This window comes from Manis javanica, chromosome 15, assembly GCF_040802235.1.
Source record: "Manis javanica isolate MJ-LG chromosome 15, MJ_LKY, whole genome shotgun sequence".
Taxonomy (NCBI): domain Eukaryota; kingdom Metazoa; phylum Chordata; class Mammalia; order Pholidota; family Manidae; genus Manis; species Manis javanica.
In genome coordinates this window covers 41855549-41879303 of record NC_133170.1, presented here as the reverse complement: position 1 = coordinate 41879303, position 23755 = coordinate 41855549, and the positions used below count along the sequence as shown (strand labels likewise).

General features: G+C 38.3%; 1 long non-coding RNA gene across 1 annotated transcript; it reads right to left on the bottom strand.

Moving 5' to 3' along the window:
* Positions 1-2124: 2124 nt before the first annotated feature.
* Positions 2125-22804, bottom strand: LOC140846605 (uncharacterized). The gene is made up of 4 exons (XR_012125883.1): positions 22493-22804; positions 22261-22328; positions 15088-15217; positions 2125-2347 (listed from the first exon to the last, which is right to left on the bottom strand). It is a non-coding gene; the product is annotated as an uncharacterized lncRNA (long non-coding RNA).
* Between the last annotated feature and the right edge of the window lie 951 nt (positions 22805-23755).

Sequence of the window (23755 nt, the reverse complement as noted above, 5' to 3'; positions counted from 1 at the left end):
ACCTTTCATTCAGCTGTGACCTCCTGGATGTTTCTGACAGATAGAAAAACAAAGACAGGCAACACCTGATTGAGTAACACTGAGGCCACACTTCCCCAGGCGGCTGCACCCCAGGCTTGGGTCTTGCTGTTTTCTGCCAGATCCCCAGCTTTCTTCACAGTGAACCCAAGTCTTAGAATAGCCAGCACATTCCTCACTCCGGCTTTTGTGCCCAATGTTAGGAGTCCAGAAAAGCTCCAGGCAGAAGTCATTAATTCCAGAGTTCACTGGGACCAAGAGGGTGGGACCAGGAGAAGAGCAGGTGAAGATGCCATGCAGAGGTGGGAACCCAAGAGAGGGGCGCTCTGCTGGAAGACAGTGCCATGCTGGAGCTGGCTCACAGGGGCACCAAAACCCGCTGCACATCTCTCTTCCCCAATACCTCTTCCATGTTCTTGTCTTGGTAGCTCAAAATCATCTACTTACACCATGGAAATTGGCCAACACTGCTTGTCAGGGCTTCCACCCTCCCTCATTCCCAGAGCTGGTTATAAAATGTTTGTGTACTACCACCTCAGATCGTTCAAATTTGGTTTGGATCACTGCTGTATGAACCAACCGAACTCAGTTTGCTCCTGTATCCAGTCCCGATTTGACCCCTGCTTCAGGGGCTAGGCTGTGGGCCCTGTGCCAGATTTGAATCCTTGCTAGTTCCCACTTTCTTTTTCTTCTCTTCCCTTCTCTCCCCTCCCCTCACTCTCTGACTTCTGGAAGAAGACACCAATAAAGTGGCCCTACAAAATTATTACAAGGAAAACAAGTAGAAGAATCTCTACAACTTGCCAACAGGTGTTTGAATAACTCCAGGCTCGGTTACCACTCTCGGTTGAAACTTTTCAGCCCACCTCTGTTGTTAACCCCTGTGAAATTGTTCAATAAAACAATCCCACAAGCCGTGTTCTGGCTCTCAGATGTGTAGACTGTTACATTTCTTATCAATGAGGCAGCGCATAATTCATTTAGAGGGCCACATGAAGTGTTCGTGAATAAAAAATTAAGATTTAGTTCAAACATTCCTGCTGGGGGCTTGGTGCACTTACGGGCTTTGTGGATCTGTTCCATGGGAATGCACTTCACGAAGTTGTACTGATGAGTTGCTTATTCAGTGAATGTAGGTGCCCACTATATTTTTGTCACTGCTGTGCACATGAATGGAAGGGAGGAAAACAACAGCTAGACAAAGCTCTTTCAGATTATGCATGTTGAAATACAGTGTTAAAAAAATGGAATAAACTGTCCAGCACTAGACATTTTGTTGGATAAAATAAAATAATCATATATATCACTGTTTTTCTTTTTTCTTCATGGGACAATTTTCAGCCAATATTGGAAAAGCTTGATACATAAAACCATGAACCAGCTAAAAATAGATTCTTAAACTGGGTTCACACACCTCCAGAAGGTCATTAATAGAATTCAGGATGTCTGTGAACTTGAATGTGAAAACAATTCCAACATTATTTTCACTCAGCAGCAACTGAAATTGAGCACATCCTTCCATTCCGAATATGGACAAACCCTGTAGTACTATTAGCAGTACCTGTGTCTATCACCAAAGGAAACCACAGATATTTTCCTATCAAAGTACAGTTGTTGCAGATATCTGAAAACATTGTTTATACTCATCACTTCTTCAAAATTATAGCAATTATTCAATCTACTGCTAGATTTTATTTTTTAAAAGTACATTTATTATTACATCACACATTTGACTTTTATATATTTTGATAACTATAATTCCATATAATTGGTTTCCTTTTGTAATCTCCATTCATTTTATTTTATGCATTTAAAAATAACCTGAGAAGTGTTCCATAACTTTTACCAGAAGGCCAAAAGGATAGGAATCATGGCACCCAAAAAATGTAAGAATTTATGCTAAAATCAGCCCCAACTTTCATTTATTTCACTCGTTCAACAAGCAACAATGTTTAAGTACTTTCAGTATGTTCTAAATGTTACTGAGTCCAAGCTCATGCTGCTCGCTGTATGACAGGCCAATAAATAGACAAAATGTTCCGACAATGAAAGTGACTTTATTCAGAAAGTCATCAGACCAAGAGACAGCAGCAGGCTAGTGCCCTAAAGGTTGATTTCTTAACTTAGAGTTGATTGTAAGCTTCATTCATATTAGGGAAGTGGGGTGACAGTCCACCCCAGACATGTGGACATCAGCCAGGGTGTGGGGAGGGTTGTCCTAATCCTTGGTTTGCTCACTCCAGTCATAGTGTTGATGTAGGTCTGGTCATGATGTTCTAACCAGTCCTTGACAATCTAGTCGCCATCTTTGTACATCTCTCTTTATCTCCTGTGGGAGGCAAAGTTTCAGGTAAGTCTCATGCATCTTAAGTCATGAGCAAAATTCCTTTTGATGATTAACAAGACTACATGTAGGGCTGCAGGGTTGAGCAGAAGCTTTTTGACCCAAAGATTAAAGCAGCAAAGTGACAGATACAACATGAAGGCAGATATGCCAAGCTTTTTCATTCCTGTTACATAAGCACAAGGCTATAAGAACAAACAAGACACAATTCCTGCTCTCAGGAACTTTATATTCTAGAGATGCAACTTATTTTTTTTTTCAAGTAGAGGGATTTGTTAAACATTTAGTTTCAAAAGGAACAATAGAAACTCGCAATTAGTATAAATTCTTGCTACTCAAAGCTTGGTGCTTGAAACAGCAACTTTGACGTCACCAAGAAACTTGTTAGAAATGTGAAATTTCAAGCCCCCTCCCACAATCTTCATTTTAATAACATCCCAGGGAATTATAAAGTTTGAGAAGTGCTGGCTTGGCTTTTAGACCCCAGAGTACTATCCTTTCTACTCCTTCCCACTTGCCCTGAACATCTAAAAGAGTGAGTAAAGCCTCAAGGCACCAGCAGGCCACTGATAAAGTGAAGTCTAGATCAAACCGACTCTTCCAAAGCTCGTGCGAAAGAGGGTGGTTCTTGAGAATTCTATTTCTAGTAGCATAGAAGAGTAAAAATTCAAGCTGGGAAAAAAAAAAGTCATGATTGAAAAAATCTTCTCACACTCTCCCATGCTTAATTTGGTGGTTCCTTTGTATGAAACAAAACAAGCTCATCTTGTTTCATGTTACCTCAATGGAGTGAAATTGACTACACCGTTCTTTCACTCAAAGCACTATTCATAGATTTCTATTCTCAACCGTGTTATTTATACTCTGCCTAAAAGTAGGTTTCACAATTATTTAAAATCATGCAGCACTAACAGAGAACTTCTTTAATTCTGATCTGAAGAGCAAAACACATTTGAATTTCCTAATATAATATTTGGGGAGAACCCCAAAGTGTGAAGATTGAGAGAACAACAATATGTAAGAAAAAATATTAGAACCCAGTGATTGCTTAAGAGCTTGACATTGATTGAGTTCTACGTATGGTGGGAGGTTCTGAAATTATATGCAAATGGCAGAAATGTGGTGTGATAACTGAACCTTATTTACGGTCTGGGAGCAGTGTTCACTGCTTGCTGCAGTCTTTGATCCTGTCTTTATTTAAAAGTGTGATTTTTTCCCATTACAAATTTTTGGCATAATTTTTTATTTTAAAAATACTGCATTAAAATGATATTTATCTTGATGACTGAGTTTTGAGGCACCTCTTAAATTGTACACCCAAGGTCCTAGTCCCAACCCTGCTGGACATACCATGGCAGAGGTGAGGAAATAATTATAATTAGAATAAACTCTACAGAAAACAAAAAGTGTTCATTTTTCCCAAGCAATTGTCTTACTCTTCGGTATTACAGATGGCATTAGAATACTTTTCAACCATAATACTTGTGTCATACTGCATTCATATATCACTCATAAGTATAATTAAGATGTGTTATTTTCTGTATTTTATAGTCTTATTTTATAGTCAAGAAACTCTTCCATTTAATTAACAGGTAAACTGAGGCTTGGATCATTAACTTGTAGACTTGTGGTTTCTCTGAACTGCTCCCGAGTAAAATGTTTGCCAAAAGATATCCTCAGTATAATGTAAGAAGCAGAGTTTAATGTTTGAACATTGTGTGCAATGCTATTGTTATCAAAGTTAATCACCAAGAAAGCTCGGGCTAATAAATGGCTTAGATGAATTGGAAAATTTGATCTTTACTTGGATTTAAGTTAGTGAAATTATGTGGTATCAAAGACAGCACCTCGCTAGGGCAGTTTAATGTTAACAGCTTTCATAATAGTCTCAAAGGGCATTGTTAAGAGGAACTCTCTGAACTGCCTGATGAAAAATAACATTGTACCAGTATTCTTGCAAACAAAATGCAACATCAAATCAAAAGGGGTGTATGATAGGAAAACAAAAGTTAAGCCCCATCATCTCATAAAGCACACATAATCCCAAACATCTCCAATGGCACATAGCCGAATAAAAATAGTCTGATATCATACCAAATAATTCATTGAAAGACTGGAAATAAGTAAGACACTTATGAACATCCACTTGCTATTGTATGTAGCTTTGCTTGGTTGTGAGAAGCAGAACCCAGCTCAAGCTGATTCAAGGGAAGGGAGGTGTATTTTAAGGATGAATAGGACACAATAAGGAAGATAGGATATAATGGAAATATGTCTAGTCCTAACTGAGGTATGCTCTAAGTGTAAAATACACATTGGATTTCAAAAAACAGTATAAAAGAAGAATGCAAAATATTTCATTTTTGTATTGATGACATGTTGATATGATAATATTGTGGATATACTGGCTTAAGTAAAATATATTATTCAAACTAATTTCAGCCATTCTTTTTTTTTGTAATTAGAATTTTGTACCTCTTAATCTCCACCTATTTCAATTATCCCCTTACCTACTTCCTCTGGCAACCACTAGTTTGTTCTAGTTCTATGTATTTATGAGTGTGTTTCTGGTTTTTGTTAGTTTGTTCTTTAGTTTTGTTTTTTTTTAGATTCCACATAACAAGTGAAATCATATGGCATTTGTTCTTCCCTGTCTGACTTATTTCACTTAGCATAATGCTCTCTAGGTCCATCCATGTTGTCAAAAATGGCAAATTTCATCCTTTTTTTGTCTCAATAATATTCCAATGTATATATGTATCACACTTTCTTTATCCATTCATCAATGGACACTAAGGTTGCTTTCCTATCTGTTTTGTAAATAATGCTGTAATAAACATAGTAGTGCACATATCATTTCCAATCGTGTTTTCATTTTCTTTGAGTACATACCCAGAGGTTGAATTACCAGATCACATGGTATTTCTAATTTTAATTTTCTGAGAACCCTCCATATTGTTTTCCATAATTGTTGCAGGAATTTACATTCCCAGTGAAAGTGTATGAAGGATCCCTTTTCTCTACATCCTTACCAACTCTTGTTATTTCTTGTCTTTTTGATACACAACATTTTGACAGGTCTGAGGAGATATCTCATTGCGGTTTTGATTTGCATTTCCCTGATGATTAGTGACCTGGAGCATCTTTTCGTGTGCCTGTTCGCTGCCTGTATGTCTTCTTTGGAACAATGTCTATTCAGGTCTTTCGCCCATTTTTTAATCAGTTTTTCTTTTTTTTTTTGGTGTTGAGTTCTTTGTGTTCTTTGTATATTTTTGATATTAAGCCCTTATTGTATGGATCACTTGCCAATATAGTCTCCTGTTCAGTGGGTTGGCTTTTCATTTTGTTGATGGTTTCCATCACTGTGCAGAAGCTTTTTAGTTTGTTGGCCTTCTAACTTTTCTTCATGTGACTACTAGAACACGTAAAATTGCACATGTGGCTCACATCGGTGGCTACCATTGTATTTCCATTGGATGGCACAGATCTTGATATTGGGGTGTAGGTTAGGGGAAGGGGTTCTCATTGCATAAAACAAAGAGGCAGGGGGAGTAGAAAGCAGGTAGTTTCCTTTCGGAGGGAGTATGGGCCTGATGAGATGCAATTTGCTGCCGACCCACTGAAAGGCAAGAGAAGCCACGAGGAGAGAGACTGTCCAGATGCCACCAGCCTGGACTAGAGAGAAGGAATCTCCCTCCCTCCCTCCCTTTTTATACTTCCTTCCCCTCTTCTCTCTTCTCCATCCTTCCTCCTTTCCTATCTTTTTTTTTTTCAAGTAAAAGAAGAAAAGAGAAGAAATCTTGATTCTCCTGAATGGCTAAAACAGGAAAGCAAATCGTGATTAACCACCTACTATATAACACTTTTCAGAAATTCTACAAGTGAAATAAATAAAATTTAAAAACTAAGCATTTATTAAGATAAAAACTGAAGAGGACTTCCTAATCATCTCCCAGCAGTGACAATATCTGCTTGCTCTGGAGAGCCTGTTGCCAGTGCCTTACTGAATCCTTCTTACTGATCAGTTCCACGGCATTAGAGGCACTTCTTAAAGGTTTGTGGAGACCATTGTTTATGTGGATGTCAAACAGATTGCACTGGTAACATTTAATGCCCACAATAACAATAATAAAACATGCTGGCGTGTGTTCTTTGTGTAAACACTTTCTTCTGAAGATAGAGTCAGTGAAATGTTTTAGGAACTTTGACATTTATGGCTATGTTTATAATCTTTTTTGGATCATTTCCTCACAGAGTCACATGTTTCTGTATTTCAAATTCTCTGGAGAAATAAAAATGTTTAAACATGATATAATGATGTGATACGCATTTTATGAGCCCTTGCTCACCATCTAGACATGAGAAAAAGAATTGCATAGTGAATCTTGAGAGGGGTTCCTCTGTCGAATTTTCTAGATAAGTGCCTCAATGCCAAGGTAATTAGGAAGAGAAAGGGGAAGTATACATTCAGTTCTGACAGACGTTTTTTTTTTTTGGCTTGAAAACAGACTATTTTCAAAGTTGGAAAATAGACACGTACCCAGTTGGGAATATGTCCTGTGGAGAGTTCTTTGGGCAGACATGCACTTTTTCTACTTTCTAAGGTGAAGAAGACCCAGGAACTTTATTACCACTGTATTCGTACATCATTACAAATTTGCCTATGTATTTTTGAAATTTCCTGGTCTACTGCACAGCAGGTCAAGATACATCCATTATAGCCATAGACAAGTTTAATATTATGATTAAACAACAAAGAAACCCTTTATTTTCAGCTGGAGCAGTGAAGTTAACTTTTACTAAACACTTAATTTGTCAAGTATCTTGCACTAAAAAGCCATGACAAGTGCAATCAATCAGTAAGTGAGGCAAACCAGGAGATGCCTCACACCTAACGCCATTTCCACTCTCATGCACCGTACTGGAGAGAGAGAGTACAGAGAATTTTTAAATGTCTTCACATTTTTTGGCATTCCTCCTAAAGAAGGTGAGATCTGTAAGTATTCCCCTTGAATTTCAACCAGCTTTACTCATTGGTGGACCAACAGAGTATGGCAGATAAGATTCCAGTGTCGTCAGGCGTTAGGCCGTAATCAAGGGCCACTCAGTATCCACCCTGTTCATTTGAGACACTCATCTTCGGAGCCCTGAACTGTGATGTAAGAAGTACGAGGCTGCTATACTGTGAGAAAGCTCAGATTAGTTTTGGAATCCTTTCCTGTGCAACTGGAATGGAAGATTTTAAGTTTGCTGAGAGTTAATGGTCCAATTAATATAATCCTTCTCTCTTATTATTTTTAAAAGACCAATTCTTATGCATGCTTGCTTACTTTTCATTTTTATACATAAATAATAGTTATGGCTAATACTTATAAGCCAGACTTCTTTCTATGGATTTTTTAATGTATCAATGCATGACATCCTCATAGTAGTCCAATGAGGTAGCTACCATAATTATATCTAAATTTGCATATAAAGAAGCCTATACACAGAGAGGCTAAGAGCTTGCTCAAGGTCAGTCAGCTATAAAATGAAAGAGCCAAGATTTAAAGTTGGGTCTTCTGGCTCCAGATTCTGTGCTTTTAACTACCTCTCTTACTGCCACAAGTACATTTTCAAATTTAAAAAATTACTTTTCAAGACAAGATTAACAAGAAAGAAGCATTTCCCCTCTCTGGTGGTTTTAAAGTATGGCCGCAAATTCTGTACCACTCCTGCCATTGAGAGGTGGGATCTATATTCCATCCTTTTGAATTTGGGTGGACTTGTGAATGTTTCATCCAATAGAGTGCAGAGGAAGTGATGCTGTGTGACTGCCAGGCTTTGGCTGTCACAGGTCATACACCTTCTACTTTGCTCATTGGAAAATTTCCTCTTGGAGCACTGAGTGCCACATAGGAAGCCCAAGTGCCCCAGAAGTGCCATGCTAGACAGAAGCCCGAGCCACCTGGAGACATCCCAGCCCAACAGCCCTGAGCCATCCTAACCTGTCACGTGTGATTGAACAGGCTCCAGAGGATCCAGCCCCTGTCTTTGAGATACCCTCATCCCTTGAGGGCCCAGCCCAGGCTTCCACTAGGTAGGGCTGACTCAAACTATCTCTGCTGTGCTCTGTCTAAATTCAAGATCACAGAATCAGGGAGAATAATGAAACGGTTGTTGTTTTATGCTCGTGAATTAGAGTGGTTTGCTATGCAGAAAAGGAAAATTGAGATACTGTCCTTCACCAATAACTTCTAATCTCTATTCCTAGAAGGGAACTCTAAAAATAGTTTGCTGTGTCATTTTCTGTCCCTTTTCTACATGTTTAAACAGATGTACATATTGTTTTAAACATTAATAAGACCATTATCTTTAAATTGTTTGTACACTTATTCCTCCACACTCATTTAGTCAAGAGATTTTTAATTGAGAACCTTTTACATGCCAAGCATTATTTAAGGTGATGAAGATATAGAATGAATAAAACGAAGTTCTAAAGCTCATGGAGCTTATGTTTATGTACCAATGTCTTCTTTATATGTCCATATGTGTAGATCTATATCATTCTTTTTTCTGCCTGAATAGTATTCTGTTTTTTCCCACCCATATATATTATAAAATACTAGAGGTGATTCAAGTTGCCAGATACATACAATGTTTTCAATAATTGGCTGTAGTGAACAGTCACAAGTGAATGCATATTTTTCTCCTAACAGAAAACCCAAAAAGTATAATTGGGGGCAATTGAATCTTTAATTCTGATTCTGCCAAATTTGTCTTCATTAATTTACAGCCCCATCAGCAGCAAGTTGAGAGAGCCTGTTCCCTAATCCTCACCAATGTTTAAGTCATTGTTCTGGGAGCAAAAGTCATCTTAACTCACATTCCCCCACTTACTAATGAGGTTAAAATCTTTAGGGGCTGATTGCAATTATTTTTTCAGTAAACTGTTTATTCTTATCCTTTGCCATTTAAAAAAAATGGTTTGTGTTCTTTAACTATTTAAAGGTGCTTCTGCTTTAATCTGATTATGAATCCTTTATCTTTTAAATACGGTGTAAAAACAGTTCCTTTGAGTCTCAACCTGCTTTTGAGCTTCATATTGTTTTTATCATACAGATTTTTATTTTTATGTGGGCAAATCTGTCCATCTGTTACTTCACGTCTTTTGGATTTTATATCTTTCTTATGAAGGCTTTCCACGCCAAAGTTGTAAAAATATTCTCTTTGTCCTCTATATTTAAAATTTTTTTTAAACTTCATTTTTTAAATGCATATGGACTTTTCTCTTGGTGAGTGGGGCGTGGTAGGCATCTAGATTTCCTTTTCTTTTTGGTTTATTGTTTGTTTCTGGGTTCCTGACTAGTCTCACAGGACTTGAGTGACAGTAGATTATGGTTTTTTTGTGTGTTTGGCAGGGAAATTTTTCCATCATTTTTCTCTTTTACAAAAATATCTTGGCTTTTCTTTCCTTTTTTTTCTTCCAAAGTTTAAAAGTGGCCTGTTGAGTTCCTTTCAAAAGTATTCTAGGATTTTTGATTGAGAATTAATTGAATGTGTTGATAAAATACAGACAAGTGATATCTTTACAATTCAGGAACATGGTTTCCTCTTCACTTATTCTAGCTCTCTGCAGCGTTTTATAATATTTTTTCATCTAAGTCTTGGTATATTTCTCTGCTTTATTCATAAGATTTTAATTGTTTTGTTACAATTGTGAATGAGACAATTACTGAAGTTTTATTTAATTACTGTCAGGGCATGGAAAATCCATAGATTTCTGTATGTTGATCTTGGAATCAATTTCTTATCAGTTGTCACTTGATCTTCTTCAGGTGTCTGAGCATCTGAAAATAATGGCTGTCTCTTTGTTCCTCCACATTCTTAGTTATTCTTTCTTTATTGATTCATTAACAAAGACTTTTCAGCAAAGTTTTGACAGGTTGAGATGGTAAGCATGTTTTCCTTTCTCCTGAATCTAATGTTTCATTCCCAAATATAACACTTGCTTGTGTTTCTGGTAGGAAACTTTAGCAAAATAAAAGAGCTCATTCTATTTCTATCTCAGAATTTGATGAGAAAAGTGGATATGGAATTTTAGCAAATGCATTTTGGGGACATCTATTAAGATTATGTGGATTTTCTCCTTTAATCTGTTAAAGTAGTAAAATGAAAGATTACTTGATGTTCATTCAGTCAGCATAAGTTCATAAGCGCCTGTTATATGCCAAGAACTATAGCAAATGTTGGGAGTATAAATGAGAACGAGCCAGACCAGTTTTCTGCCCTGAAGTTGATCAACTTTGCATTTTTAGGATAACCCCTGTTTACTCTAGATCTTTTAATATGTTGTTGGACTTGATTCTATACTGTTTTGCTTAGGATTTTTGCATCTATGTTCATGAGTTTATGAACTTAGATTATGTTGCTCTAGGCCCCATTCAAAACTGACAGCTTTACAACTTCTCAGTAAACAAACAGAAGCAAAGTATAGTGTTTCTTTCCATTTATTCAAATTTTCTTTTAAATCCATAATAGATTTTGTAGTTTCTTGCTGTGGGCCTTAAACATTTATTATTAAATATATTCCTAGGTAATATATTCATTTCATTATGGATGAGATGTTTAAATTAAACATCTTTAATTAATTATTGCTTGTATATAAAAAACTATTGATTTTGTATATTTGGTTTATGTAAAGGGCTAATTAATTATTGCTTGTATATAAAAATTGGATTGATTTTTGTATATTTGATTTATGATTGGCCACTTAGACAGAATCTCTCATTAAGGCTGTTTTTTTTTTCCAACTGCTTCTTTCCTGTTTTTGATATTTCTGGACTGACAATCTTAACATCAGGAAGTAATATTTTTCTTGTTCCTCTTCAAGAAGTAAACTTTTTTTCTCCTCTGCCTGATCTTAATTCATGGGTTAGAAATTGAAGAAAAATACTGAATAATACTTGTTATAAAGAGCCTTATATTTGTTCTTCTTTTAGGTAAATGTTCTTAGAGTTTATTATATATTAGGTATCACATATCAAGATAAATAATTTGTGCCAACTTAAGAAAGATTTCATTGCAATTCTGGTCCTAGTTATCAGGTGCTTTTACTAAAAACGGATATTGTATTTTTTCATAGTAGTTTTTGGCATACTTTGGGATAATCACTTCATTTTTTTTCTATGACATTGATGTGAAAAGTTATATTATTGAATCATAATATTGAATTATCTTTGCATTGTTGAAACAAAACCTGCTAGGGGTTTCTTTTCATTATTTCATAAATAGCTGGATAAAATTTTACATGGTGTTTCAGATTTTGTCATCTAAATCTAAATATCTGTGAGACTATTTTGTCGTTTTCTCTTTTGGTTTGTTCTATAAGTTTTTCATGTTAAAGTCTCATCAGTACTTGAATTGGAATTTTTTCACATATTTAATGTCCTTGAAGAATTAACAAAGTCAAAGAATTATTTGCTCTTTAAAATTAGAAAAAGTTTTTCTTTAAATCCTCTGAACAGATAACTACTTACATGTGCTTTTCAATTTCTTCTTAAGAATGTTTTCTGCTTCTTCAGTAGTTAATATTCATATTTGATATGAATGAAAATGATTCATTATATCAAGATTTTCAAACGTTTTCATATCTAAGATGACATCTCCTTTCTTCTCCCTAATTTTTTCTCATCTCCTATTTTTTCCTTGATTAGAATAAAGAGGTTTGTATATTTTATGCTTTTTGTTCTATTTACTGCTTTCTTTTTACTGAAGAACCACTCTAAAATTTATTTAACTATTCCATTTCTTTTTGTTTACTAAATTTTAATTTCTGCTTTCATCTGTAACAATTTCTTCTTTATTCTTTAGGCTTCCTTTGTTTTGCTCTTAGCCTCTCAAGTTAATGGCTTAATTCATTTCTTTTATTATTTAAAAATAGCAATAGTATGTAGTAAATTTGCTGGATTATAGCTTTGACTAAACGCCATAGGTGTGAATATGTAATGTTTTGTAACTATGATTTTCTAGGTATTTGGTAATTACACTTTTAGTCTCCTATTTGACCCAAGGTTACAAAGAAGAATATTGTTTTGTTTTGTCACCTTAGAGAGCTTGGGAAAAATTTTTAAAGAATTATTGTTGTTGAACTATTAATTGAGTTGTGTTTTGATAAAAAATATGGTGTACATAAATCTGCTCTTTAGAAAATTGTGATGCTTCCCTTACAATACTATATGTTTCCCAAATATTTAAAAAGAGAATGTATCTTCTATTTATTTAATTCCATGTTTCTTTTTTTCAAATCAGCTCAATTGTTTTATTATCAGATCCTCTAATTCCTTGTTTACTGCCTATTTTAACTCTGAAGAACTGAAAAAAACCTTTATTTTATTACCATACAATTCATTTTAATCAGTCCTTTCTAGTTCTACAGCTTTGTTTTATGCTTATTATATACTCTCTTATTTGGCACAAGAAAGTTGAATCCTGATATATTTTCACTTGGGACCTTCTTTCCAACAATGAAATGAAAAGATTATCTGTGAGACATTTAAATCTTTTCCTTGCAAATCTGCTTCACCTTCAACTATTTGGTAGAGAGAGTAGTTCTTACACATTTTAGTACAATCTTAAGCTTTTCATTCTACTGAGTTACTTTCTCAAGTATTTTTGGTAGACAACTATTGCTGATTATGACCTAATCTTTGCCATTTAATATGATAAAGTGATTCTATTTGCCATAAATTGCATATTTGTGCTTATTCAAATAGATTCACATTTTATTATGTTTCAGTTTCTGTGCTATTTCCTTTGCTATTTATCTTTGACTTTATCATACATGTTTCCTTTCCTTTTCTCTCTTCAACGTAATCCTACTTTTAATTTTGCTAAAGGTTACCTTAAATAAATGAACAACTCTATTTCTCTGTCCACATCAAGGGAAAGTCATTGTTACTACTTTCCTCCTATGCACAGTAAAGGTGTTAGCATGCTGTTCCTTCCTCTCTATCTCCTTCACTGCCTTTGAGTTTAGACCTAGGTTCTTACTAACCAGATATTATTATATGCATGCTATCTATTCTTTTCAAGGATTATTAATGAAGTTTGCAATCTCTGTTGTAGCTATGGTATATTTACCCAATTTAGACTTCATCCCACATTAAAATAATTTATATTTAGTACCAATCTTTTAATAAAGCCCACCTTCCTTGTACATTAAGTTTCTGAAATTAGGCTCATTTCATGGTTGTCTGGAAAACTTTGATTTTTCTTCCATGAGGAGAAGGTGATTGATTTTGTTTTTGGCACTTGGTATCAGAGAATGATGTTTTGACTTCAATTTGAATGATAACTTGTCTATGTTTAACATTCTTAAATCCTGATCTTTACTCCAAATTAGGCCTCTGCAGATGTTGCTTTATTAACTTCCGGTCCTGATAGCTAACCTGCTAATTGTTTTTGTTTGTTTTATTTTGGTTCATTTTTCTCCTATCTTCCAGGATTCTTTTTCGAAAAATTAAAATTCCAAACTTTTGTAGGAACTGGTCTCTTTATATTAATTTAGTCTAATACAAACCAAGCTCATTTGATCTGAATATTTACTTCTTTATTTCAGGAAGTTATTGTCTACAAACTCTAGAATCAGGTTACTTGTCTCTTTGGGTGGGCATGTTTTTAGAGATGCTAGTTTTCTTCGTGTTGGATTTCCACTCTGCCTTCAGAACCTACGATCTCCTTTCTCAATATTTTATCTTATTTTCATCCTAGAAGAAAGCCCCGAATTTGTCCCGTGTATCGCTAATTTGAGTACAAGCATTGCCAATGCAGCCATTTATTGTTTCTCAGGTATTTTCAGTTCTGGCACTTCATATGCAGTTTTATAACATGCTCTCTTCTTTCATCTTGCTCTACTAGTTTCTCAACCAGTTTCCCTCTCACTACAATATGCTTTCTCCTCTCATTTTTCATCTCCTGCTTCTTGGGGTCCTTGAATGTTATTTAGATCACAAAGCATATGCTGTTCAAAATTTATTCCCATGTCCTATGGTAAATCTTTTTCAAAAGTAGGCTCTTCCTCTGCCTTCTGAGTGCTATATTTTCATTTCTTAAAGATACAATATTTTTTATATGCCTCATAATGAGGTTTTATTTTGCCTGTTTCTTCATCCTTGAATGATGACTATTTTATTTGGCCTGTTATTTCTCTGCAAAACAGAGTGAATAGATTTCTCTTGGATCTCACCATACTTGACTTAGTTTTTGTTCTAATCCTGACTTAGATCTTGTAATATATGGCATTCTATCCATTCAGTGTTTAACATCCTGATGGGAAATTTACTCTGACTTTACATGAGCTGAGGTCGCAGCTTTCTCTGTGTATGGCAAAGCCATTGTGCCAGGAAGCAGGCCTGAAATGTCTGGGCCTTGCTCTTTTGGTACCAGAGAGCAACCCTGGGAAACCGGCCCCTCCATAACCCAGCAGCTGGCCATGTGGTGCAGCTGCAAGTGCCTGGCCTCGAGCTGTGACTGCTCTCAGGTTCTGTAGGACCTGCCTGGGGGAAATTCCCTGCTAGGCCCGCAAACTGTCCTGTCCTTCTCCCACCGTGGACCCTGCATTTCAGGGTGTTATTAAAATGCCTGCAGGATCTCCTTCACTTATTTTCTCCTCAAGGCCACACCACTTTCTCAAGAAAAGAGTCCTAGTGTCTCTCATAAACTGGGTCCCTTTCGCAAACGCTTACCTGACATTTCTACATGTGAGGAATCTTCTTCTCTAGCTTCTGGGCTGATGCATGATTTCCCAACTCTTGTGTTCCCTTTGCTGCTTCAGATGGAACTTGGGAGTCTCCTGTGCTTAAATGCCATCATTACCTAGAAGGCAGGGACGTGTAACTAAGAACACCATGTCTCAGAGGCAACAGTGTCTCTCTGTTGGGGTTAAGCTTGGGGTGCTAATGCAGCTCTGGGACGCACAGGGCTGCCCCTAACTGATGGACTCCCACTGGCTCTCCTAAATTATTTGCTGCCAATCTCAGCCAATCTCCAGAGTTACAGCTAAATTCTGGCAATTCTTTTTCCTGTTTCCAAGTTGGCCTGGTCTATACATACATCTGAATATCCACCTTGCTTCTCATTTTTTCTAAGCACAATTCTATATGAGTACCTATGAGGTGCTAGACGCTTACATGTATTATTTAATTTCATCTTGACAAAATGGTAGAACGTAGACATTATTATAACCCCAAGTTTATAAATGAAGGAATTGAAGCCTAGAAAAGGATTTAAATAATTTGAGGGCACTCAGCAGCAGGCGTCAGAACCCAAGACTCATTGGCCTGTCAACCCTCCACAGCCCATGTTTGTAACCAGTATTTCAAAAGTCTCCCAAAAAAAGAGAGATTTCTTGCTTAATCGTGAGTGTTGGCAGACATCTGGATTCCCTGCCATGATGGCAGACCTCCTCCCCACAGAGCAATGGTCTACTAGATATATATTTGCATGAAATGTATTCTTAACCTTCTACTCAGAATAAAAGACATCTTTCCCCCAGGGCAGCTCCCTCCCTGGGTTCCCTTTGTTCTCTTTCCATTCTTTGCCCTTCCTGCTTGTTCTGTCATCTCAGCATGTAAACATGTTTTAGTCTCTCCTGTCTCAGCTCAAAATCACATTGATCTCTACTCTGTTTTTCTTTCCCTTTACTGTCAGCCTTACCCTTCCCCTGTCATGGAAATGAGTTTGCACTAGCTTTCTCTGTGTCCTTTTTGTTCCCAGTCTACCCAGTTTTCACCCATGACGGCCCCACTGAAGCACCCAAGCCAGGCGGCTGCGAGATCCCATGAACGCGCCGCCACCTTCCGGGTTCTTCTGCCGCATGTGGCCGCGAGGACGGCTTTCTTGACAGAATTTTCTTCTGCCTTATTTCCACGGCTCCACTCTCTTCTGTCTTCCTTCCGCCTCCTTGACCTTTATTTTTTCAACTACTTTTCTATTTTTCTCTTTTTCCTTCTACCCAAATGGTAGGGCAAACTGTCCCAGCATCTCGTTCTCGGGTCTCATCATGAAACAATCTTATTCATGTCCGATTCTTCAAAGAACACCTGAGTGCTGATTGCTCCCCAGAAATGTCCAGAGCCTGGCCCTAGAAAGACTTCTAGCAGGGACAGAATAGCTGCAGGAAAATCTTCTGTGGGCACCTCAGTGATTTTATTTCTCCTCCAATCTCTAACGTTTCTGATTGGAGGGACCAGTAGTGCCACCCTCAGAATCATCCTTCTCTCCCACAAACCCTGAATTTAATCAAGTTCAGCCTTTTCTATTATTTTGTCATTTTTTTTGAGTTCTGTCATTTTCTTCCTCTCTGCTTAGTTCAGGCTCCCATCCTCCCTGCTTAAATTGAGTTTCTGACCTCCTAGTGGAATTTCCACTGTGTCATAATTCTAAACGAGTTGTTATGTTGAATGGTAAATGTGACTGTGTGACTGCCTTCTTAGAATCCTACCACCTTCTGGAAGAGAGTCACGTTGCTTAAGCTTCATATGGAGCCGGCTGAAGTGTCCGGAATGCGCACACACTCTCTCTCATCTGCCTTTGCATGTGACACTTTTTATTGCTGAAATTTATCCTCCTTCTTTTGCAACCTTGTCTTTCAGGGAAATTCACAGTTGTTCATCAAGATTCAACCTTAACATCACATCCACTTTGAATTTTGATCTTGTTTTCCGAAAACATGTAATACAGCCTTTCTCTAGGCTTCCACAGAACCTGGCACACACGTTCCTATGCCAGCATGAAGCATATGGCTTTACAGAGGGCTCGTGTACTCCCTGGTTCCCATCTGAGGCTGTAAGCTCTTTGAGGAGCAGGAAACTAGTGCTAATGACCCAGCTGACTCACCAGGGTCAGTCGTGACAGCTGGGCCAGGTATTCCAGATGTCCTGCCTTGTCTTGAGCCACATCTGCAACCTCACTTCCGCCTCTGCCCAGCCCTACCCTGACTAACCCATGATGCTCCATGCCTGTGTCCAAGTCATTTCACAGCCAACTCTCAGAGAGACCTTGCTGTTATCTAAGACTCAACCACTAACTCATAAAAGAGACTTCTTCTTTCTCAAAACTGTACACACTCATATTAAGCATAAGTAACAACATGAAGAGAATATATGGTGTCATTAGGAATCAAAATACTCTAATAGAGGCATTTTCCAGGGCATAATTTATTGATTTTCCAATCTGCTTCTATGTGTAAGTAGAAGTGTAGGCCAAACACAACCAATGAAGGAGTACTGGCCAAAGATTCTAAAAAACAAGTTTACTTCATGCCAATGAGGTATCGACATTTGATTGAATCTGGAGACTTCTGTGAGGAACTTGCTGTGGGATTGGTTTTTTTGTCAAATTCTCTTTCTGCAATGGAGAGCTGCCCCCGTTTTCACAGTATTTGTCCTTGTTGTTGTACATTTGCCTTCTTGTTTACATCTATTCGTATTTGCGTCCTTGGTTACCACTTATCTCCGTGGGTTCTGGATTCCAGTATTTAATCACTTCCATGACAAGCATTTGTTCACCTTTCGATGTCTCTGAAATTGGGATGTGTCATACGATTACTAACATCTGATAGTCACTGACTGGACCACTCATGACTTTGTTGTCTTTGTGCAAACCTAATTGTTATTTGTTAGGGAATATATGTGGGGACCCCACTGGAGAGATTGCTGGGCAGAGCTGTCCCCAAGCTATGCCTTCCAGAGTCATCTGAATCTATTTCTTTCATTTGTTGTCAGGAAGCTTCTTTGCCAGAAGCTGCAATGTCTACCAGCCAGAGGACATGTGAGCCGAGGAAAATGAGAGAAACTGTCCTGTCACCATTATCTCAGTGTAAAGATAGATGTCTTTCCATGAAACAGGAAGGCCAGCTCACCTCAGAGTTCCTCCTCTGTACCACAGAGATTAGGAGCAAACAGTTCTGTGTTTTACCAGTGCAATATGAGTGTTAGCCTTCCCACAATCCAGGGTTACCACGTGTGTTTGGACGAAAAGAATGTTGCCTCGTGGTGGTCTCCCAAACAAACCACTCAGTGGCTTCTACTCTATCAGCTTCTGCCTACTACTTTCAGCTGTAGTCTGGGTATATCTGTTGGGTTCATTCAGGAAAGAGATTCCATAAAAGATAGTCGAACAAAACGGATTTAATACAAGCAATTGGCTATACAGGTGTTGAAGAAATGAAGGAATTCTGGGTCAAATACCAAGTAAAACTGAAAGCTGATCTCTTCTCCCACTTTGGAAGCCCTATGTTGAGGCCTCTACCATATATTAACCAGCATGTATCTCTTCAGAGCCCTAGGTTGTAATGCCTTTGTAGGCTTATAGAAAGAATGAATTGGAATTATTCTTCACAGCATGGTGCAATTCTAGATAATCCATCGCTTTTATCCCAGTGTACCCCATTTACTCTCTCTGGACTCAGTGTTCTCATTCATAGTAAGAAGGGAGTGGATGAGATGATCTCTAAGTTTATTTTTTACTTCCATAATTCTGTGACCCAAGGATCACTGTCTGTAAAACATGGATAAAATAAAAAAAATGCTTCCCCTAAGGCAGGGACAGCATTAGTCACTTCATTATTCAAAGAGAAGTCATCTCATTGTGGGGAGAGCATGTAAATCTTTATCTGGGACTTGGGTTCACGAGCCATCCAAATCTGCTGTCACTGCAGACACTGCATTAGTAGGAACAGCCAGGTAGTAAACAGAACCTGGGCAGTTCTCTCCTTTTTAGGCTCACTCATTCATGAAGAGATTTATACAGTACAATATTTTTCTTCAGATAAGCTGTTTGTGTTGCAGTGGTAAAAATAAGAGATGATGAGATGAAGCAGTAATCTAACACTTTAGTGGAATAAACTTTTCTCCAAATCAGTGAGAAATCTTTATTACAAAGTATTCTCTTCTGGTATGAATAAAAAGTTGATCAATATGTAAACATTGAGATTTCTTTCCATAAATTGTGGATTTCACAGAAATAATTGGTATATGCCTAAGTAGTATTTGTTACTCTAGCTCATAATTACTCCATTTATTTCCCCATTCTCTCTTCACCAGTTTGATCATTTTTTTTCCTCTTTTGAGACCCCAAAATACAGTTACAAGAAGAGTAAGAGCAAGTTTGTGAAAAACAGCTTTACACGAGGGCATGATTATATTTTTAATCACTAACAAAGAACTTAACAAAGATTTGAGTGCCAGCAGAGCACCACAGATCACCAAGTCAGCATCTGTTAGCCAATCTCTTGTTTGCTAAAACTGAGAAGGATTTTAATGTAAAGTTTTATCATTTCCTTGACTCTTTAAACACAGGAAACTCTCCACCTTTATACTTATTCCATGTATACCACAAAGTTAATTACAATCAAACCATTTATACCCAATGATTATATCTTGGAGACTCAGAGCACCCATAAAGGTTTCTGTCCTTTGTGTATGTAATAGTATTACATTGGAACTACTTTTAGCTGTAGTCTGGGTCCTAAGAAAATGGAGATCACATTCCATATCAAAGTATGAGACACCCATGTAGGACATATAAAGGAAATGTTTGATCACCAATTTTGCAATTCTTCCTTGACCATTCTCCTTTATCCCATGAAAAAGTTGGAGAAGATAAAAAAAATTCAGATGGAAAAATAATATTTTTGGAAGTGTTCTTAGTGTGCTGTGAAGGCCACCCTATCCTTTAAAGGGAGGCCATTTGGAGCAGTGATGGGTTTTGGGAAAGCCACTTGGAAAGTTCAGTATGTATTCTTTGAGCTGGTGTCACAGTGGCTTGTGTCTTCTTCCTTCTAGAAAACACCTAATATATGAAAGGCTGTCTGGCAGTAGACAAATAAAGGTGGTTATGTTGGAATCAGTCTGCACGCCCAGTTTTTTGTTACCTATTTTTTGTGAGTTTTCTATGAACCAGAAAGGGACTCCCTTGCAAAGACAGAGAGCTGACATAGGGGTCATCTTAGTTACTGTCTGAGAAGATTCTGCAAATGAGGCAAAAATATGTTTGCAGAAAGAAGTTGAAACTACCCATGGGATACCAAGAAGCCATTTACTGGTATCAAGGGAACAGAGTTCTCTAATAATGAGGTGCCTTTGTATGGGTTGCCCTGAGACAAAGGTTTGCATACAGGTAGCTTCATGTGAAAAGTGAATGTAAAGAAGAGTGGGGAATGGGCAAGTATGAACAAAGAAAGAAAATTCTACATGTGTGTCACTGAACTGGACTGTGGGGGGCTGCACTTGAGCCTAGCATGACTCACTGGGCTATCTGGGCTATCACATGCTTCAGAACTGTTCACATGAAATAACAGCATTAATCCATAAGACATGAGCTCCCTTGCATTTGCATGTGAGTTTTCAATGGGTTCTCAGAGGGTCCTACACAACAGCATCAAAATATCTTCAGTGCAGAAAGGAAGAAATGCATGGTACACCAGCAGTGGAGTCCCATCAAAACTCCAGATAGGGGGCAAGATCATGCCAAGCATTCCCCTTTCTGACCATTCTTGAATTCTTCCTCTCTTCCATCCTTCACAGCCAACCTACCACGAGCTATGACAGTTCTGCCTTGAGAAAACATAACTTGTGTACGTCAACCTCTCTATTTACTCCTTCATGTCCAATTCTTTCTATTTGTACTTTTGTCTCCAGACACCAAGTTACCCTTCTATAATCCTCTGAGGTCCCCATCACAGCTTCTAAATGATTTCTTCTTCCTACATAAAAAAAAAAAAATTCCCCTGAGGATCTTAACATTTGGCTATCCTATCCTTCTTCCCGTTATTTCCATTATCTCTGTCTCTTGCTCTGATTCGTGGAACACACATGGGCACCTCGTGCAGGGCTCTCCAACACCCTCACGGCTTCCAGCACTTTTGGTGTCTTCAGTATCTAAGTAAATGAGCCTGACTTCTTAGTTCCTTGAGCTCCTCACCTCAACTCCTTCTCGACCATCAATGCAGTAGACACTGTATCTTCTCATCACTAAAACTTTCTCTGATTTTGACACTGAAATATTCTATTCTTAGGTTTGGGGTTTTCCTGATCACACACTCTAGTTCCTGATCTTCTGCAATTCTTCCACCACATTGAATCCTCCAGCATATTAACCCCACGGACTCTGGTTCTTCTTGTCTGTCTTCCTATCTTCCCTTACCTTTTTGTCCAGAATCCATGGTCCAGCATTAAAGTTAACCATCATTGTCTTCACAGACGTTGCTAGAGAGCGCAACCAACCCGACTGATTTCGCTTTAAAGATTATATAAGCCAAATGGGCTTTTACAACAATATAGTTATGTGTCCTCTTTAAACTCACTTTACCATGATAACGGCTCTGCTGGACTTAACATAGCTAGGCTGCAACTATGTTTCTCAGACTGACCTCTGCATGGGTGCAGGTTACAGTTGATCATGAGAAATGTGAGATCTGGAAGGTGGAAGTGAAGCAGCGGCCACTAAGCCTAAAGGTCAGTGCGCCACTGCAGGCATATCACTGCTCAGACACGATACCTCTCAATGCCTGGCTCCTCTTGCTGGCTCACCTGGCTCACCTGTGGCTCACCGAACACTTGGACCCGACCTAGTGCAACTCCCACGGGATCTCCTTCTTCAGCTCCCCGGGCCAGTTCTCATGCTACTGTGCACTGGGGTCCAGTTTGTTCTTGGTCTCTCCTATTTCAGGTCGTTTTCTAACTGTCTTTCCCAAGTACCGTCCCTGTTGACCTAAAATTATTTCAGGCCTGATCCCAGTTACAAAAGCTACAGCCTTGCAAGGGCTTCTGCTCTGGCCCCACATTTTGTAAGACTCACTGTAACTAATTCCTTGTTTTCTATGAGCCACGTAGTCCTACCTCCTTATTGAAGCCTACCTGATAACAGCATGCTCTCCTCAGCACTCCTCACATCTCCTGCTGTGAGCTGATGAGCATTCTTCACACTTCATTGCAAAAACAGAAGCCATCAGAGAGGAGAGCCCCTGTGTCTATCGCTGTGCCCACAGTCTGCAGGAGAGGAGTTACTCCCTCCCCTCTAGGACTGATCCCTCCCAGACTCCATGCCGCCCACCTCCTTCTCTCTGTTGAGTCCTCCTGCAACACTGACCTTTTTGTATCTACTGGATCACGTCAATCAGCTCTTGAACCTCTTATTTTTAATAAACTTTTTTCTTGACCCCACAACCTCCTCTGTAACCCCACTTCCACAACTCCTTCATAGAAAAATTTCTCAAAAGCTTTCTACATACTCTTGCTCTCTTTCTTTCTCTTCTGGATACTTTTGAATCCACTCCAAGGTGGCATTTTACCCCTCACCTCGTCCTGAATTGAAACTCTACATTGCCAAGTCCAATGAGTATTGTTTTGTTCCTGCCTACTTGAATACTAAGCTCTAGTCGCTCTAGCCTGATGAAATGGCCACTTCCTCCATTCTGGAGAAGTCTTCTGTGACATCACACTTCCTCAGTTTTTCTCCCGCCTCACAGACTGTTCCTTCTCACTTTCATTTTGGCTTCTCTGCGTCTATTCCACCATTAACTGCATGAGTTCTACAGTGATCACTGCCAGGCTCTCTTCTGATGTATGCACGCTGCATCCCTCTCCTCTGTGTGCATACTCCATCCCTAGGCGGTCTCAACCGCGCACATGTCATTAATATGCTGTCAACTCTCCATTTTTTTCTCCTTACCAAACTTTGCATTTACACTGAAGATTCATATATTCTAAATACTTCACATTTCCTTTGGATGTCTCATCAGAACCCTGATCTTCCCCCATAAACCAGGGCCCCCCAAGTGTTCCCTATCTAAATAATGACACTATTAAACATACTACTTTAAAGTGTAAACCAGATCATGTCACTCCTTGTTAATATTCTTCAGTTGCTCCCCATTGATCTTTGAATAAAATATAAATTCTAATCATGGCCAAAAAAGCTCTACATGATCTGGTCTCTGCCTATATGCCCAGCTTCATACTGGGGTCTTCTCCCCTCAACACAGCCCGTTAGGCCCAAAAACACAGGTAATTCTCACCCAGTCAGGGAGGATGTCCCTGGTCACACATTCTCAGTAAGTCCTGACTTTTCTGTGTTATACCATGCCGGTCATTTCCTTGTTAGACATTAAGAAAATCTGTACCTATTACATACATATTCATTTTAAATGAATTTATTAACTTGTTTATTCTCAGCCTCACCCATTAGAAGGTAAGCTCCATGACGACAGGGGTTGTCCTGTGTCTGTGCACCTTGCATAGTGTTGGGCATCTAGTTTACATGTAATAAACATTGAATTAATGAATGGATGATAGCTGATAATCTTTTGGGGAGGTGGGGGGAACACCGGGTTAAACCGGACTGTATAGGAGA